This window comes from Sinocyclocheilus grahami, unplaced genomic scaffold (genome assembly GCF_001515645.1).
Source record: "Sinocyclocheilus grahami isolate Dianchi unplaced genomic scaffold, SAMN03320097.WGS_v1.1 scaffold36.1, whole genome shotgun sequence".
NCBI lineage: Eukaryota > Metazoa > Chordata > Actinopteri > Cypriniformes > Cyprinidae > Sinocyclocheilus > Sinocyclocheilus grahami.
Window position 1 is genome coordinate 4,258,078 of NW_015505215.1, and position 18,876 is coordinate 4,276,953.

The window sequence follows — 18,876 nt, forward strand, 5'->3', positions numbered from 1 at the left end:
AACTGCTTAATCAGTACATTATAATTTCTGAAGGATCATGTGACACTGAAAACTGGAGTAATAGCTGCTGAAAATTCAACTTTCCATCAGAGGAATAAAATACATTTTAAAATATTCTAATAATTATAATATATCAAAATCTTACTGTTTTTACTGTATTTTTAAACAAATTAACCCAGTCTTGGTGTGCAAAAGAGACTTTTTTTAACAACATTAAAAAACGGTAATTATTACATTTTTACTGGAGTATACTGATCAATCCTTTTTTTTTCAAAAACAATATTTAGAATGAAAACATTCACTTTAATTTTATGCAAAAAAGCAGCCTGGATATCATGCTAAATACCTACGACAATGGAGTGAACAAATGATGACAGAATTGAAATTTTTGGGTGAACTATCCCTTTAATGGTCTCTAATCATGTCACAGTGCACATACACACATTTATGCACATCACATGACAACCATGCACACACACTCATACACACCTGTCATACTCATATTGATTGATTGTATGGCCCCGAGAGTGAGTCTGCCGACACCAAAGAAGTAAGGTTTTATTAACTACATAAACACTTAAACTAGTCTAATATACTACATAAACACATAAACTGGTCTAACATCCTACATACACACATAAACTGGTCTAACATACACATACACACACACACACACACACACACACACGCCATGACTTTCAAAATCTGTGACCCTCTACATCTCATAGTGTGGCAAATTGTATGCTATACATGACCCATCAAAAGTTTGGAATAATTAAGATTTTTTTAAGTTTTCATAAGAAGTCTCTTATTCTCTCCAAGGCTGCATTTATTTGATCACAATACACTCTTAAAAATAAAGGTGCTTCATGATGCCATAGAAGAACCTTTTTGTCTAAAAGGTTTCATAAAGAACCTTTAACACCTGAAGAACCTTTCTGTTTCACAAAAGGTTCTTTGTGGCGAAAGAAGGTTCTTCAGATTATAAAAAGGTAAGAAAGAGATGGTTCTTTAAAGAACCTTTGACTGAATGGTTCTTTGTGGAACCAAAAATGGTTCTTCTATGGCATCGCTTGAAGAACCTTTTGAAGCACCTTTATTTTTAAGAGTGTACGGTAAAAACAGTAATACTGTGAAATATTATTACAAATGTAAAATAACTATTTTATATTTGACTATGCTTTAAAACTTAATTTATTCCTGTGGTGAAAAGCTTAATTTTTCAGCAAGATCCTTCAGAAATTACTTTAATATGCTGATTTGCTGCTCAATTATTATTGGTACTCAAATATTATTAATGGTTCTTCTTGTTGTTATTGAAAGCATTTTTTCTGCTTAATATTTTTGTGGAAATTATTATTTTTTAGGATTCTCTGATGAATAGAAAGTTCAAAGGAACAACATTTATTTTAATAGAAATCTTTCGTGACATTATAAATGTGTTTACATTATAAATGTCTTTACTGTTACTTTTGATCATTTTAATGCATCAGTGCTGAATAAAAGTATTTATTTATTTAAATCTTACTTACCTCAAACTTTTAAAAGGTAGTGTATTACGGTTTCCACAAAAATATTAACCAGCAAAAACTGCTTAATCAGTACATTATAATTTCTGAAGGATCATGTGACACTGAAAACTGGAGTAATAGCTGCTGAAAATTCAATTTTCCATCAGAGGAATAAAATACATTTTAAAATATTCTAATAATTATAATATATCAAAATCTTACTGTTTTTACTGTATTTTTAAACAAATTAACCCAGTCTTGGTGTGCAAAAGAGACTTTTTTTAACAACATTAAAAAACGGTAATTATTACATTTTTACTGGAGTATACTGATCAATCCTTTTTTTTCAATTTAGAATGAAAACATTCACTTTAATTTTATGCAAAAAAGCAGCCTGGATATCATGCTAAATACCTACGACAATGGAGTGAACAAATGATGACAGAATTGAAATTTTTGGGTGAACTATCCCTTTAATGGTCTCTAATCATGTCACAGTGCACATACACACATTTATGCACATCACATGACAACCATGCACACACACTCATACACACCTGTCATACTCATATTGATTGATTGTATGGCCCCGAGAGTGAGTCTGCCGACACCAAAGAATGAAAGTGGAGTAGAATGTCTGAGGGCTTTACGCTCTCTGTACTGACTCAGCATGCAGACAGAGTCTGCACACAAATACACGTCCAGCCCCCCGTCAGCTGAGTGCACAGCAGACCGCCGAGGGCTGAAGGGTTTCTTGCCACGCTGATGCTGCTGACACATTCTTCATTGGCTCAGTGTCAGCTGCGTACAAGCACACACACACACACACACACACACACAACGCAGACAATGTGCTGTCTTTCTCTCTATATACTCTCTTTCAGTGTCATTGTCACACTCGCATGGACTGTATATTTGTGTGTGCCTGTGAAAGCATGTGCTATATAAGCTATATTCTGTGTGAGCGTGTATGTGTCAAGGAGGACTGTAGTACCTGTGGAGAGCTATCCGTTAGCATTGACATTCTTCTCAAAGGCAGTTGCTCCACTGGCACATGCAGCCACCAAAGTATGTGACCTGGATGCTGCTTTCTGTCACTCAATTCTGAAAACTATTTTTTTCCCTCAGTTTATTTCAGCCAATCGACTGAGCCATTAAATGCCAAGTACTTAAAAAGTAATTAAAAAGTCCTCTCTCTCTATTTTTTTTTTGTAAAATGTTTATACAATACTGTTCAAATGTTTGGGGTCAGAAAAAAAAAAAATAAATAAAAATATATTTTATGCAGCACGGACACGTTAAAATTGATCAAACGTGACAAAAAGGCATTTATAATCTTACAAAACATTTATATTTTAAATAAATGCTGTTCTTTTGAACCTCTTTGGCATGAAAAAAAAAAAAGATTTCATGGTTTCCACAACTGCAAACTACAAAATGGTGAACATAAGAGACTTGAATAATAATAAAAAAAAATCTAACAATCCCAAACTTTTGAATCAACTTTGGGATTGTTAGAATTTTAATACATTTTTAACTTTTAAATAAATTAATAAATAATTATATATTTCATATATCCTATTCTATATTATATATCTATTCCATTCTCTCTCTCTCTCTCTCTCTCTCTCTATATATATATATGGGCTATATATATATATAGCCCATATATACAGTGGGTACGGAAAGTATTCAGACCCCCTTAAATTTTTCACTCTTTGTACTGAGCAAAGGGTCTGAATACTTAGGACCATGTGATATTTCAGTTTTTCTTTTTTAATAAATCTGCAAAAATGTCAACAATTCTGTGTTTTTCTGTCAATATGGGGTGCTGTGTGTACATTAATGAGGAAAAAAAATTAACTTAAATGATTTTAGCAAATGGCTGCAATATAACAAAGAGTGAAAAATTTAAGGGGGTCTGAAAACTTTCCGTACCCACTGTATATATATATACAGTAATTTATACATTTCACAGAAATATATAACCATAATGAAAAATAATTATTATTAAACATAACTGAATTATATTAATTAATGATTTACTTTAACATAATGCAATTATTTTTTATTTATATGCTCCATGCAAAAAATCTGTTAGAATACACAGCACCTTCTGAATTGTTGTCAGAGAAACACTTTTTTTTTTGCCTGCATAGTGATGTAGTTATGGCATCTACCAACACTGCCTAACTGCTGAAACTAACCAGCTAAACCTTGACCCTCCTGGTGTATGTGTGCCTGGCATAATTTGAAGGAGCACTCATGATACACTTACACAGATAAAAGCCTTTTTGAAGTGCCAGAGAGCGTGCTTCCTTTCCTTTACGAGCTACACTTTTAAAAGAAGCAAATGTGACCCAGAACACATCTCTCCCCAAATATCCAATATTGCCATGGTTTCACATTGATCCTGGGCACACCCTTTCTGAATAATGACAGACTTCTGAGACAAGACGACTTGCTGCCTTGAAAATGCTGGTATGCTCAATTATATTTAAAACATCAGTGTTGTTTGTTAAAAAAAAAAAAACGGAAAAAGAGATCTGTACGTCACTGTTGAATTGCTTTGAAGAGATGCCTATTACTTTCAATCAGCACTATCTTAACACCTACTCATTAGTCCGGTCCAGATGTTCTACGTATTTGTTCTCTGTTTGCATACATTTCTCTCTCTGTCTTTTCTACACGTGCTTCATCATCAGCCATCTGTCTCTCATAAGGGGGCTTGCAGGTCCATCTCTCCTCTCCATCATACACACAACACACATCACACACCCCGTCCTGAAGAATGCGGTGAGTGGAACAGGATAGCAACAGCTGGATACACAGGAGAGAGACAGTGAGACAGATAAACATGTGGAACAGTAAACAGAATATACAAATCCTTTCATGGCTTACAAACATAGGGACAGTAAACAAAGCCGACATGACTGTGGTTTATTAGCCTCAGCTGCAATGTGGAAATCTTTACTACGACCAGACTCTGATCATCTCTACAATTATTTACCAAAAAACTGATTGCTAGTCTGGTTTTGGTCTGTTGTTGTGACAGGTGCATGTGAAAAAAAAGTGATCTGTCCACTCGATTTTTTTTAACTTCATTAGACTTGACAGAGCCAATCTATCTAGACAAAATTTCTGACTATCTAGAGATTTTAAGCTACATCCACCAAACTCAGCACAGTCCTGCAGCCAGTTCCCTGCAACATTTAAAATGCATTTTTATTAATCATTTCAGTTTGCGTTTCATTATCCTTTTACAAAAAGCTTTTTTTTAATTTGCCAATAGATTAGAAAACAAATATTGGACAAGCAAATAGACTAAGCAAAGCAATTGCCAATTGTTTTAAATGCAATTTATATATATATATATATATATATATATATATTCAGTATATACGTATATATATATATACGTATATATATATATGTCACTCATTTATTCATTCACTGATAATTGATTCCTTCAATTTATTTTTAAGTGGCAGTCCTAGTCCTCCATAATCACAGTCCAACAATTTAAATAAATAAAATGTAAATAAAAAAATTTAAAAAGTACAATATTATCACAGACAGAGAAAATGCATCCTGACGCAATAGCTCTCAAGTCTACCTCAGACTGACTGACAAACTTGACTGCAAAATTGAGTACTGTGGACTATTGTTCAGTATGTTCAATAATATGGAAATAAAGCAACAATATTCACTTCCAACGCCCTCATTTTTAATGTCTGTTCAATGCTTCACTCATCTGCCATAAAAAAAATTATTTTCTTCATTTGGGGTCTCAGTCATTATTGATGTATGCAATTAATTGTAATTAATTCGATTAATTAACTGGCATATCATGTATCTAATTGAATTAAAATTTTAATAGTTTTAGCCTTAGTTTTTTTTTTACTCTTAGACTAGGTTTTATCAAGCCAATATCAAAGTTTGTCTTGATGAACTTTCCTTTTCTAGTTTGATTTTGAAGCTCTCCTCTCATGTGAAGTGGGGCTTCGTCAGCAGAGCGCAGCAGGCAGGAGAGGCCTTGCTTGCTTTGGAAAGGCAGATGTCTGGGAAAGCTTATCTGGGCCAGTTTGCGAGATACTGCAGTTGCAAGATGCTTCTTCCCCCATGGAGCATCAGCATGGCACTGCAGGGGGAGCATCAGGCGTGTTCGGCTAGACTGTACCAACATGTGTAAGTGGTTACAAAGATCAGCTACCACCAGATGAGCTTAGCATGGGCAATATCGATGCCAGAGGCGAAAGCTTATGTACACACAAACAGAGATCCCTTGTCACAAGTGCTAACAGATTTTATTTCCAACCCTCAAACAAACAAATTCACTTTCACTTGTCTGAGAAAACAATATTGTGCGCACGTGAATATTTATGTATCAACCCAGACAAGACACTGCTACACACATATGAAACACATTTAAAACACATTTAAAACGACATATCTTTTATCATTTACTTACTCTAATGTCATTCCAAATTAATGTGACCTTCCCTCCATGGAAAATAAACTGAGAAGAACATGATTCTTTTTCAGTGCTTTTAAAAGTATGAAACTGATTTCTGTTTTATGGCAAAGAGCAGTGTGACCATTCTCTCCTTTTGCGTTCCAATGAGCAAAAAGTTATACAGGTTTGGAACAAAATGAGAGTGATTAAATGATGGCAGATTTAAATTTTTGGATGAACTATCCCTTTATATTTAATCATAAAAATAAGCAGCTATAGTAGATATATAAAAAAATGATCACTTCCATGATGTCATATGCATTGTTTGTGGCTTCCTGTAAGGAGTGGATTTCCAGTCTAAGTTTACGATAAATGTATTTTTAGTTTTGCAGATCAGGGAAGAGGGAGAGGAAAGGAGCACAGAGCCAAGGTGTGTTGATGGAGCTGCAATCCTGACCATCCCCTGGGCAGCACGCAGAGTTACAGTTACATGGACGAGGAGTGTGTGCGAGATCAAATATTCACTTGTGAAAAGTCCGCAGAGGCTGCAGCCTCCTCCCATTAATATCAGCTTCCATCTGGATTTTGTCAGCCAAACCCAGTGGGAGGAAATCGTCTGTCATCAGAAGCGTACACGTGTGCACTCACATATACAATCACACACACACTTTTGCAGTGCAATGCAAGGAGAGGCATGCAGCGCACAATGTCGATTTTTAGAATTTGGTCCTGTCGGAATTTTATATGTGTGATATCATTCAGCCAACAAGTGTAGGAGACTGTGAGAAAATTCTGAGTGGTGTGAGACTGAAGCCTGGCCTTGCCCCCTCCTGTCTCTAAATCAGTGGATTAAGGTTTGCATGTTTAGCCTTAAATTGGCCAATTAATCAAAATGGACAATTCTAATATTGCAGTGTTTATTATAAATTTCAGACCTTCATTGTGGCATTCAATCCTGCTCAGCTACTTCAGGATGGAGAGGTGAGAGAGCAAGAAAAGGAAAAAAACAGAGAAAACTAGTAACCATGTGACAGCTTTGTTGTGTTTTGAATTCCTCTCTTATGCTTTTTTTCTTCCTTTCATCCATGACTCCCTGGCTTTTACCAGTACAGTGCAACACACATGCAAACAAGCACACACATCCGCTGGTACAAGTACCCGCTATACAGCCTAGGACAGGCAAAGGGGTGTATTGGGTTTCACCTGTCTGAAAAATAGCCTGTTTACTTATAGAATACTTCAGACATCAGACAAAAACTGTGATGTATGAGAATGACAGTAGCCTTCCCTAACACATACAGCACTCTCTGTAAGACACACACCTGCCAGACACACAGAACACACACACTAAAGAAAAAACACAAATCATCTTTGAGTTAAATAAAACAATCAGATTTTGAAAGTAGCCTAAATGCTGTCTTTAACGAGAAAACTGTGTGAACATCAAATGAAAATTTAATATATTTAGAAGTCCACCACACACCACTGCGGCAGATCATATCCACTGCTAACATGCACAAATGCACACCTGCACGTATCCCCCTGCCAAGTAGGAAACTCAGACTTCTCCTTTCCCCGTTTTGTCCCTCTCACATTCAACCACAATCTGAGAACACACACATAGACAAAAGAGAAATAGAGAGAAATTTATCACTTTGTTTGTGCATCTCACCCCAATGGAGGCTTTCAAAATGCAGAGCGGTGAGTAAGCAGAGTGAGGTTTCATGGTCACACCAGGGGCGGACTTACCCAGTAGGCAAAGGTAGGCGACCTCCTTGGGCCCCCAAAAGCCAAGGGCCCCCTAAAAATATTTTCATATAGGAGATGCGCATTAAGCGTTGACACGCGAACGGTTGCTGTTTACGGCGTTTATTACCACGACAACTGTCCGAGTTGAACGTGCTTTTTGTGTATCCTGCTTAGAGGAGATGAAAATATCATGCATCTGAAGCTGTAATTAAATATTGAGAAACAGTGTGTGTTATATGTTTATAATTGTTTTAAATGCCACTTATTCATTTATGAGAAGGAACCAAGTAGAGGACACATGCACAGTTACTTTTTAGGTTGATATAATCCTTAGGTGTGTAAATGTATAATTGCCTTTTCATTATTTTTTTAAAATAACAAAAAATAAATGCATTTTAAAGTTTAGAATTAGACAGCCTTTGCACAGAGGCTTACGCTGGTAACACATCAGTGGACTTTACTCTTCAATATAGGCTATATTTTTTCAAACTTTTCTCATTCTATATTTCTGACGTTCCAAAAGCGCCTCCTACTGGCAGAGAATGAATGCTCATTTTCAATAATCCAGTCTGTAGTTTTTGTTCAGACCAATGTGAAAATCCACCCACATAACCCTGTTTAAAATTAATATAATAATTTATACTTCTGACTCACCTCTGGTTTAAACGCTCAGTTGTGCAGTTTATCATTTTATAATTGATTTTGTTTTTGTGAAAACCTGTATCTCAACTGTAAATCAGTTGCTATTTTGTGGTCTGCAACATGAAAGAAAGCATTATAACGTGTACATGAAATATGTAGAAATATTGGACACAACTATGGAGCTCCATTGTGCAGCAGCAAGCATCACAACAAAAAAGGAACCTCCAGGTTGATCTAGGAAAATGTGTGCAAATGTATAGGACCCCATTCCTATATTTTTCCTGGGGCCCCAATTCACTAAATACGCCCCTGGGTCACACATATATTATCACAGAGACAAAATACAGGCAGTGCATGCATGCTGGTCCGTCTGAAGCCCCTATTACTGCCTGAGCGAGTAAATGGGGGCGAACAGTACCCAAAAAAAGGAACCATATCAGCAAAGTTGTCTATATGACTCATGCATTATATTTCATGTCTTCTGGATATATATATTTAATAATTTGAATGATGATCAATGGTTCTTCAAAGCTATCATATGGCTTCAGAAGACTTGGAAAATAGTACTACTTCTATTGTTTTTTTGTTTTGTTTTGTTTTGTTTTCCTTTTGGAGCTTGACATTGTTTGACAGGAATTTTAAAAATATGAAAATGAGACAAAATACAGGCAGTGCATGCATGCTGGTCCGTCTGAAGCCCCTATTACTGCCTGAGCGAGTAAATGGGGGCGAACAGTACCCAAAAAAGGAACCATATCAGCAAAGTTGTCTATATGACTCATGCATTATATTTCATGTCTTCTGGATATATATTTTCGGATGTTTTTGAAAGAAGTCTCCTCATGGCTCATGATGGCTGCATTTATTTGATTGAAAATACAGCAATGGTAATATTGTGAAATATTATAACAATTTATAACAACAAAAACAATTTTGAAATGGAATTTATTCTTGTGATGGCAAAGCTGTTTATTGTCTCATGATCCTTAATATGCTGCTTTGCTGCTCAAGAAAACTTTCTTATTATTAAATGTTAAAAGCATTTTTTGTTGCTTAATATTTTTGTGTAAACTGTGATATACCATTCAAAAAATATGTATATAGGATTTTTAAGTTAGCATTTTAATTTTAGTTTAAACTTGTTTGGTTATGTGCTTTTATGTCATTGATAATTCGTTTTCCCCCCTAATATAAAAATATTAGTTTTATATTATTTTTATTTCAGTTTTAGCAACTTCAACATTATTTGACATTTCTAACTTTTACATTTAAAAAAAAAAAGTTTTGTCTAATATTTATATTTTATTTTAATTCAGCTTTATTTCAGTTAACAAAAACAATTTTCAATTGTTTTATTTAACAATAACAATACTGGTTATCACTCCAATTTAAATCTCTATCCTAAACAAAACCTGTGACTTCCAAGCAATTAATATAAATATATACTATCGTACATAAAACTGAAATACAGTTAAAAGTAATACAATTTTCGGATGTTTTTGAAAGAAGTCTCCTCATGGCTCATGATGGCTGCATTTATTTGATTGAAAATACAGCAATGGTAATATTGTGAAATATTATAACAATTTATAACAACAAAAACAATTTTGAAATGGAATTTATTCTTGTGATGGCAAAGCTGTTTATTGTCTCATGATCCTTAATATGCTGCTTTGCTGCTCAAGAAAACTTTCTTATTATTAAATGTTAAAAACATTTTTTGTTGCTTAATATTTTTGTGTAAACTGTGATATACCATTCAAAAAATATGTATATAGGATTTTTTAGTTAGCACTTTAATTTTAGTTTAAACTTGTTTGGTTATGTGCTTTTATGTCATTGATAATTCGTTTTTCTCCCTAATATAAAAATATTATTTTTATATTATTTTTATTTCAGTTTTAGCAACTTCAACATTATTTGACATTTCTAACTTTTACATTAAAAAAAAAAAGTTTTGTCTAATATTTATATTTTATTTTAATTCAGTTTTATTTCAGTTAACAAAAACAATTTTCAATTGTTTTATTTAACAATAACAATACTGGTTATCACTCCAATTTAAATCTCTATCCTAAGCAAAACCTGTGACTTCCAAGCAAATCATTTAATAATTTGAATGATGATCAATGGTTCTTCAAAGCTATCATATGGCTTCAGAAGACTTGGAAAATAGTACTACTTCTATTGTTTTTTTGTTTTGTTTTGTTTTGTTTTCCTTTTGGAGCTTGACATTGTTTGACAGGAATTTTAAAAATATGAAAATAAAATAAAAAATATTGTTTAAATGTAATAATTAAATAATTAAAAAAGTGCAGCAATAAAACTATATATTACAAAATATTAAATCAAACAGTGTGTAAAGCACTTATTTTTATTGTTATTTACTGTCAAACAGCAACACAAGCAGATACAACTTCAGGAGGCAGCATCACTTTTGCATGAAGCTTGGTGTGTTCTCATTAAAAAATTAAAAAATAAATAAATAAAATAGCTTGACAGCCCCTAGAAAATGAAAATGCATTTACTCAAACTTGCATTACCTTCTTTCTTTTGCGGAACACAAAATATATATATATGTTTTAAATGTCTCAAATGTATTTTTTGTCAAATGTCACGGGCTCTGCAAAATATCTTCTATTGTGCTCCACAGAAGAATGAAAGTCATGCAGGTCTGTAATGACACAATTAAATGAAAACTGAATGTTCATATATAGGTGACCTATTCCTTTAAGAAGAATTAGCAATATGCACTATGCTTATGTGGTTGCTTCTCCAAGCAGAGCTACTAGTGTCTCTCCAGGCATCTGCCCAAGTTCCCATATGAGCCCCTTCCCCCTTGTCTGCCCTGCGTTGTCTCTGCGGGCCTTGGACCTCCTGCCTGAGGGACATGGGTAAATCTGCATAGCTGGCTTGTCTGACAGACAGAGATGTGTGTGTTGTGTGTGCTGTTTGGCCAAAAGAGGTATGCGCGAGAACGAGTGCTCTGTGACATGGCTGCCCAACTCTGCCAGATCTTCCCATCCTGCATGACGTCCACCTGATTTACAGCACCCTGCAGGGGTCCCCAGCTGCTTGACGTCCACCCTGACACTAACACACCTGCCCGGGCTCCATACGTAGGGGCAACGCACCTGCTTACATAAAGTCAACATAAAGATGCAGTAGGCATGATGTTTACAGCAGGTGGATGCATATATTTATATATGCTTTTTATTATCGGAGTTGTTGGCAGCAGTAGGACTTATGATGGAAAACATACTGGGTGCGGGGCGTTTAGAGGGGAACAGTCTCGGGTTCCTGATGGATACTGTGCAGGTGAAAAACCAGTGTGGTTCGAGCACAAGCATTCCCACACATACTAATAAATTAGAGTTTGTGGGGGGTTACAGAAGTGGTCTTGCCAAGAGTCTTACTCTGCCTTGGAGACAGCAGGTGAGTATATATTTACAAACACAGATCGCAAAAACTGTCTGCCTCACATTGACACACTCACCAGCTACATCTTAAACAGGATTTACAGGATGTGGATTCAAATACCCCCCCATAAAATGTCCACAGTAAAACTGGTTCACCTGGAGTCAGGCGGCACTGAACCATCTATCAGATCATTTTAGGGAGCTGGACTCGGAGGTCCTGTTACTGTGTTTTAAATTACACCCTTCTCTTTATATTTCAGCTTTACATAAAAGAAAAAAATCTACAACGGTGATTCTCAACTCGTAGGTCAGACAGGGCAAAAAACAAAGTGCAATGCAATTAATAAGATAAAATTAATCGTGACTTGTGGAACTTGTCATGTTAATATAAATATATACTATCGTACATAAAACTGAAATACAGTTAAAAGTAATACAATTTTCGGATGTTTTTGAAAGAAGTCTCCTCATGGCTCATGATGGCTGCATTTATTTGATTGAAAATACAGCAATGGTAATATTGTGAAATATTATAACAATTTATAACAACAAAAACAATTTTGAAATGGAATTTATTCTTGTGATGGCAAAGCTGTTTATTGTCTCATGATCCTTAATATGCTGCTTTGCTGCTCAAGAAAACTTTCTTATTATTAAATGTTAAAAACATTTTTTGTTGCTTAATATTTTTGTGTAAACTGTGATATACCATTCAAAAAATATGTATATAGGATTTTTTAGTTAGCACTTTAATTTTAGTTTAAACTTGTTTGGTTATGTGCTTTTATGTCATTGATAATTCGTTTTTCTCCCTAATATAAAAATATTATTTTTATATTATTTTTATTTCAGTTTTAGCAACTTCAACATTATTTGACATTTCTAACTTTTACATTAAAAAAAAAAAGTTTTGTCTAATATTTATATTTTATTTTAATTCAGTTTTATTTCAGTTAACAAAAACAATTTTCAATTGTTTTATTTAACAATAACAATACTGGTTATCACTCCAATTTAAATCTCTATCCTAAACAAAACCTGTGACTTCCAAGCAAATCTCATGAAAAACTGAGAGGGTCTCACAATGGCATAGCATTATACAAAGGGGAAAAGATAGAGACAAGAAAAAAACATCAACAAATGCAGTGTTCAATATAATCGCTGGCACGTCGTTCCGCGCATTGACCTGAAAGCTCACACTGAATGTGCTGTGGATGGATATGTTGTGTGCACAGGGGCCCCGGCTGTAAGAGGGATAGATAGGGTGAGCTGGACGGGTTCCATGCCCTTAATCCCCCTCCTCAACCTCCACGGCACTGGTCTGGATCACCATATCCAGCACTTTCATGCAGCTGACAGCCATTCATTTACACATGTGGCTCATAGAGTGATGCATTGAATTTAGAATGGAAGGGGGGGTTAGAAAAAGAGATGCAGTGTTGGGAAACGTTACTTTCAATAGTACTCCAATTTCATTTTCTGCAGAAAACAAACAACAACTTAAAACAGCCTAAACAGGTCCTCCAGCTGGCCTTCCAGCCTGGTCAGGTTGGTCTGTTGGCCATTTTAGAGGATTTTTTTGTGTACTTTTCATCTGGGACACATCTGTCGTTTGTCCAGGCTGTGAGACCATCTTAAACCAGTTAAGACCAGAAAACAAGCTTAGGCTGGTTTAAGACTTTTTTTCAGAAGCATATGGCTTTAATTTAAAACATGACATGTACTTCTTATAAACGCTGGTGATGCACAGCTGAAGACATCTTGTCCTTCACAAACATTTCAGTTGGGTCAACAAAAGGATCTGTAGATAACACCAAGTATTCACATATCAATGTGACTGCTAACATAAACTAAAAGACAGTAAAACTAATTTACAACAGTAGCTCCTCTGTAACCAACCATGTTAATATTTAATATTTTCCATACACACAAAACCTAATGTCAAATATGAGCAAATAGCTCCAGATCATGTATTACACCATAGAAATTATGTCTATTCCAGCATTAGAGAAGATTTTGCCAGTATATCTGTTCAGGAAACTGCCTAATCCTGTGTAATTCCAGGTTAAAGGCATCCTCAAATCCAGTGCATCAGAAATTCAGTAAATGTCAGAAGTGATAAGTGGCAGGTGGATAGTGGATTTAGGGAGTTAGCAGTTTAGGGATATGCAGTGTATGGATATGCACATGAGGTAATCACGTGGGAGCGCACAAAGACACTGATAGTCACTGTTGCAAATGTTTTTTAAGCTATAGAGTGTGTTGACAGACAACATAAAGACAGGGGATTTTTACTCTAATTTAGCTGTCTAACATATGTTCATGTTTTTCTGCCTGTGCAACTGCTATGTTTAATTCTTAAATCCCTAAATATTCTGGATGCTCTGATTACAGGAGCCTGATGGCATAATCTATACATAAATCTCATTTACTGTCTCAGTGTCTGCTTTTGTTTGTTAGCTTGAGCACTGTTATTTATCTGCCTAGTATCTGCACTTATCTGGATTGCAACAAAATGAAGCAGTATATTTTTATAAAACCAAACCAAACAAGTCATTCCAGCTAACGTGGCAGCTTAAAAAAATTATTATTATAAAAAATTATTAATCTTTTATGCACACCAACGCTGCATTTATTTGATCAAATATTGAGAAACACTATTACAATTTAAAGTAACTGTTTTGTATTTTAATATAACTTATTCTTGTGATGACAATTGTAAGCCACTCTTCCAATGTTCAGTGCCATATGATCCTTCAGAAATCATTCTAATATGATGATTTGTGCTCAAGAAACATTTCTTACTATTTGTATTCTGGAACAGAAGATTTATGTACAGATTTGTGCATTACTGTATATACAGCTGTATAAATAAATAAAAAAACATTTTTCATAATACTTGAGAGAGAGAGGCAATAATAAGTTATTACGAAATGAATTACAGAAGACAGGTGGTAATTTCTGTGTTAGCTGTTTAAGCTGGAGATCGCATGGGGGAAAAACTGTAAAAAATCTGTAACGTCTGCCTGTGGGGAGAAGTGCAAACAGGTTGTGGCTGGGGTGAGAGTGGTCTGTGATGATGTTACCTGCCCGTTTCTTCACTCTGGAGTTGTACAAGTCCTGTAGGTTGGGCAGGTGCACACCAATCATCCTTTGCAGTCTTCTCATATCTAATTTCTGGCTGACCCAAACCAGACAGTTATAGAAGTGCACAGAACTGACTCAATCAGCTGAGTAAAACTGTGTCATTTGCGCCTGTGAAAGGTTGAACTTTTTCAGTTGACGAAGGAAGTACAACCTCTGCTGGGCCTTTTTTACAATGGAGTTAATGTGAATGTCCCACTTCAGGTCCTGAGAGATGGTGGTGCCCAGGAACCTGAATGACTCCACTGCAGTCACAGCGCTGTTCATGATGGTGAGTGGGGGGAGTGCAGGGTTTTCTCCTAAAGTTCACAATCATCTCCACAGTTTTGAGAGTGTTCAGATCCAGGTTGTCGTGACTGCACCAGACAGGTAGCTGCTAAACCTCTTGTCTGTAAACAGACTCATCGCCGTCCTGGATGAGACCGATGACTGTGGTATCATCTGCAAACTTCAGGAGCTTGACAGAGGGATCTTTAGAGGTGCAGTCATTTGTGTAGAGGGAGAAGAGCAGTGGGGAGAGCACACACCCCTGAGGAGCTCCAGTGCTGATGGTGTGGATGTTTGATGTAATTTTTCCCAGCCTCACTAGCTGCTGCCTGTCTGTCAGGAAGCTGATGATCCACTGACAGATGGAGGTGGGCACAGAGAGCTGTGTCAGTTTAATCAGGAGGGTATCCAGGATGATGGTGTTGAAAGCGGAGCTGAAGTCCACAAACAGGATCCTTGCATAAGTCCCTGGTTTGTCCAGATGTTGGCGGATGTAGTGCAGTCCCATGTTGACTGCATCATCCACAGACCAGTTTGCTCGATAAGCAAACTCCAGGGGGTCCAGCAAGGGTCCAGTAATGTCCTTCAAGTAGGCCAACAGCAGTCTCTCAAATGACTTCATGACCACAGACGTTAAAGCAACAGGTCTGTAGTCATTTAGTCTCGTGATTTTTGGTTTCTTAGGTACAGGGATAATGGTGGAGCATCTGAAGCAAGAGAGGACTTCACACAGCTCCAGTGATCTGTTGAAGATCGGTGTGTAGATGGATGACAGCTGGATAGCACACCTGCAGTAAAAATCATTCAAGCCATCGGCTAAAAGTTGATTCTTCACAGTGCTGGGGGATGGCTTCTTGTAGCTGGTGATGGCTTTCAGGCCCTTCCACACTAACGTAGGGTCATTGCTTGAAAACTGTTTTTTTTTCAGCTTTTCGGAGTAGCTTCTCTTAGCTACTCTTATCTCCCATTCAGTGTGTTTTTGGCCTGTTTGTACAAGGCTTTGTCCCCACTCCTGTAGGCATCCTCTTTGGTCTGGCAAAGCTATTTGAATTTTGCACTGAACCAAGGTTTGTCGTTGTTTAATGTTAAATAAGTCCTGGTTGGAACACACATGTCCTCACAGAAACTGATGTAGGATGACACAGTGTCTGTGAGCTCATCCAGATCAGTGGCTACAGCCTCAACACTCCAATCAGTGCAGTCGAAGCAGGTTTCTAAATCACACTCTGCTTCAATGGTCCATCTCTTTGCAGTTCTTAATACAGGTTTAGTAGATTTAAGTTTCTGCTTGTAGGCTGGTAGAAGATGGACCAAACAGTGATCAGAGAGTCCCAGAACCGCTCGAGGGACAGAGTGGTATGCATCCTTTAAAACTGTCTAGCAATGGTCCAGTTTATTGCTGTCCCTGGTAGGGCATGTGATGTGCTGTCTGTATTTAGGCAGTTCGCGGGTGAGATTAGCTTTATTAAAATAACCGAGAATGATAATTAAAGAGTCTGGGTAATGCTGTTGTGTGTGTGATCTGATCAGCCAGCTGTTCTACCACCACGCTCACACACGTGTCAGGAGGAATCTATCCACTCACCAGAATAAAGGAGGAAAATGGAGTCCTAAAACCGCGCTATCAGAATTTCACCAGCGCACCAGTGCGCTTCCCTCGGTTGCGTTGCTTGGAGCGCTTGTATAGATCGCAGCTCCTGACTTGAATGTCCAGTAAAATGCCTGAATGCTCAAAAGTGAGCAAAAAGTTATTTGGTGTGCTATTTCTGATGTATAGGAGCTCGTCCCTAGTAAAACTAATTGGGAAAAAGTTACTTAAAACAGGACAAACAAACAAAAATAGTACAAGTACCAAGGAGCTACAAACCAAGCCAGCCATGCGCGGCACCATCTTATTTATAAATAGCATTATAATGTATTTTCTGTCACTTTTGATCATTTTACTGCATCCCTGCTAAGTAGAAGTATGAATAATAAAAAAAAAAAATCTACTGAACCACAAACATGAGAACGGTATTAGGGCACACAAATTCAGATATTCAATGCCACATCGCAATTGTAATGGTGGCAATGCTTTTATTCAACATTTATTTACCAAGAAATTGATATTTAAGGACTTAATAACTTATATTTAACTTATGTTAAATAAGTTAGCTCCTATTTCTTCTTCGCCAACCGAAAAGTTCCATACATTAGACCAAAGTTACATGCTTTGATAGTCGCCAAGCAATGTAGCTACAGGCTAAACGTGGGCCTGGAACTATGAGTATGCATGGAGCGGATTTATTCCCCGCTCAGAAGCGTTCTGTAATCGCTCATTTATGAAATACACTCCGGGTTTAATTTTTCACTGGCGAGAGAAATCCGCATCGAGAGAGAATATGTTCCTGAAATCCGCTGCAGAGAAAATCATACTTCTTGCGTCTGTTCTTAAGCGAAATCAAAAACGCTAAACAAATCTGATCGCAGCAATAATCTAAGCCCTCTGTGGGTTAATGCAAACAAGGTGAAATGTGCAGTTCTGTTGTCAAATTTGAGAACAGGGATGCGGAACAAAATATGTATTTGTATTATCTTGTATTACTGATATATTTTTTAATTATTTTATGTCACTGCTTTTATTGCATATATGTATATATGTTTTATGTGCTTTATTGGCTTTTCAAATATTCATAGCCTATATTTCTATTGTATTGCTAAAATGTTTATTACTTAAAATATACTTACCACAATATTATAATACATAACTTAAGAAAATGACAATACACACACACACACACACACACACACACACATATATATATATATATATATATATATATATTAATGACAATGGGTCCCTCTTTCAATGAAAGTTTTTTGGTTTATTTTTTAACCCATTTTATTGTCCACCAGGTGTCCAGACACAGGCTGTGCTGTTAATACACAACAGTCCTTGATTTCCATCAATAAGGACAATTTTTCATTGTTCGGCACTCTTTTTATTTCTCTGTACTTCAATGTGCTTTACTTGCATGGGAAATGATGGTGTATTTGTACTGCTGAAGCAGTATCAGGTTAAATTGTCTCTCTCACACACATCTCCATGTATGTGTCTGCTCTCTGTTTGGGCCTTTCACACACCGACAGGTTTGGGACCCTAGAGCAGCATGACATTGCATGATGGATGAGCTCTCGGTTCTTCAAACCAACCCCACCATAGGAGGGGTCTGTGTGTGCTCTCCATCTCCCCACCAGCACCTCATTCAGAATGCCAAACCCTCACCCCACCCCATCCCACTCCACACACTCTCCTCTCATCCTCCTGAGAGCCACTCAGCAGGCGGGCCAGAAGAGGTCATGCTGAGGGCAGGACATTTATGAGGTGTAGATATTTGCCTTCTCTCACAAAACACAATGTGGCATTGACACGGTCTGGCTTCTGCTCTTTCAGGTTTTAAAGTTTCAGGTTCAGCGAGTTGCTGGAATAGTTGTCCGTGTCTGATACAGCTAGCAAAATCAGAATATTTGTTTATTTGTGTCAGTATTCGTGTCAGTGAGCTAAACACGATCGAATCCTGGAGTGTTGCCCAAAAGATACTGTAAACGTAAACTGCCTTTACAGTGAACAAACTGCTAAAAAAAAATTCCTCCCTCAGTGTTCACATGCGTCTGATGCATAACGGGCCTCCGGCTCCAGGTTTGACTG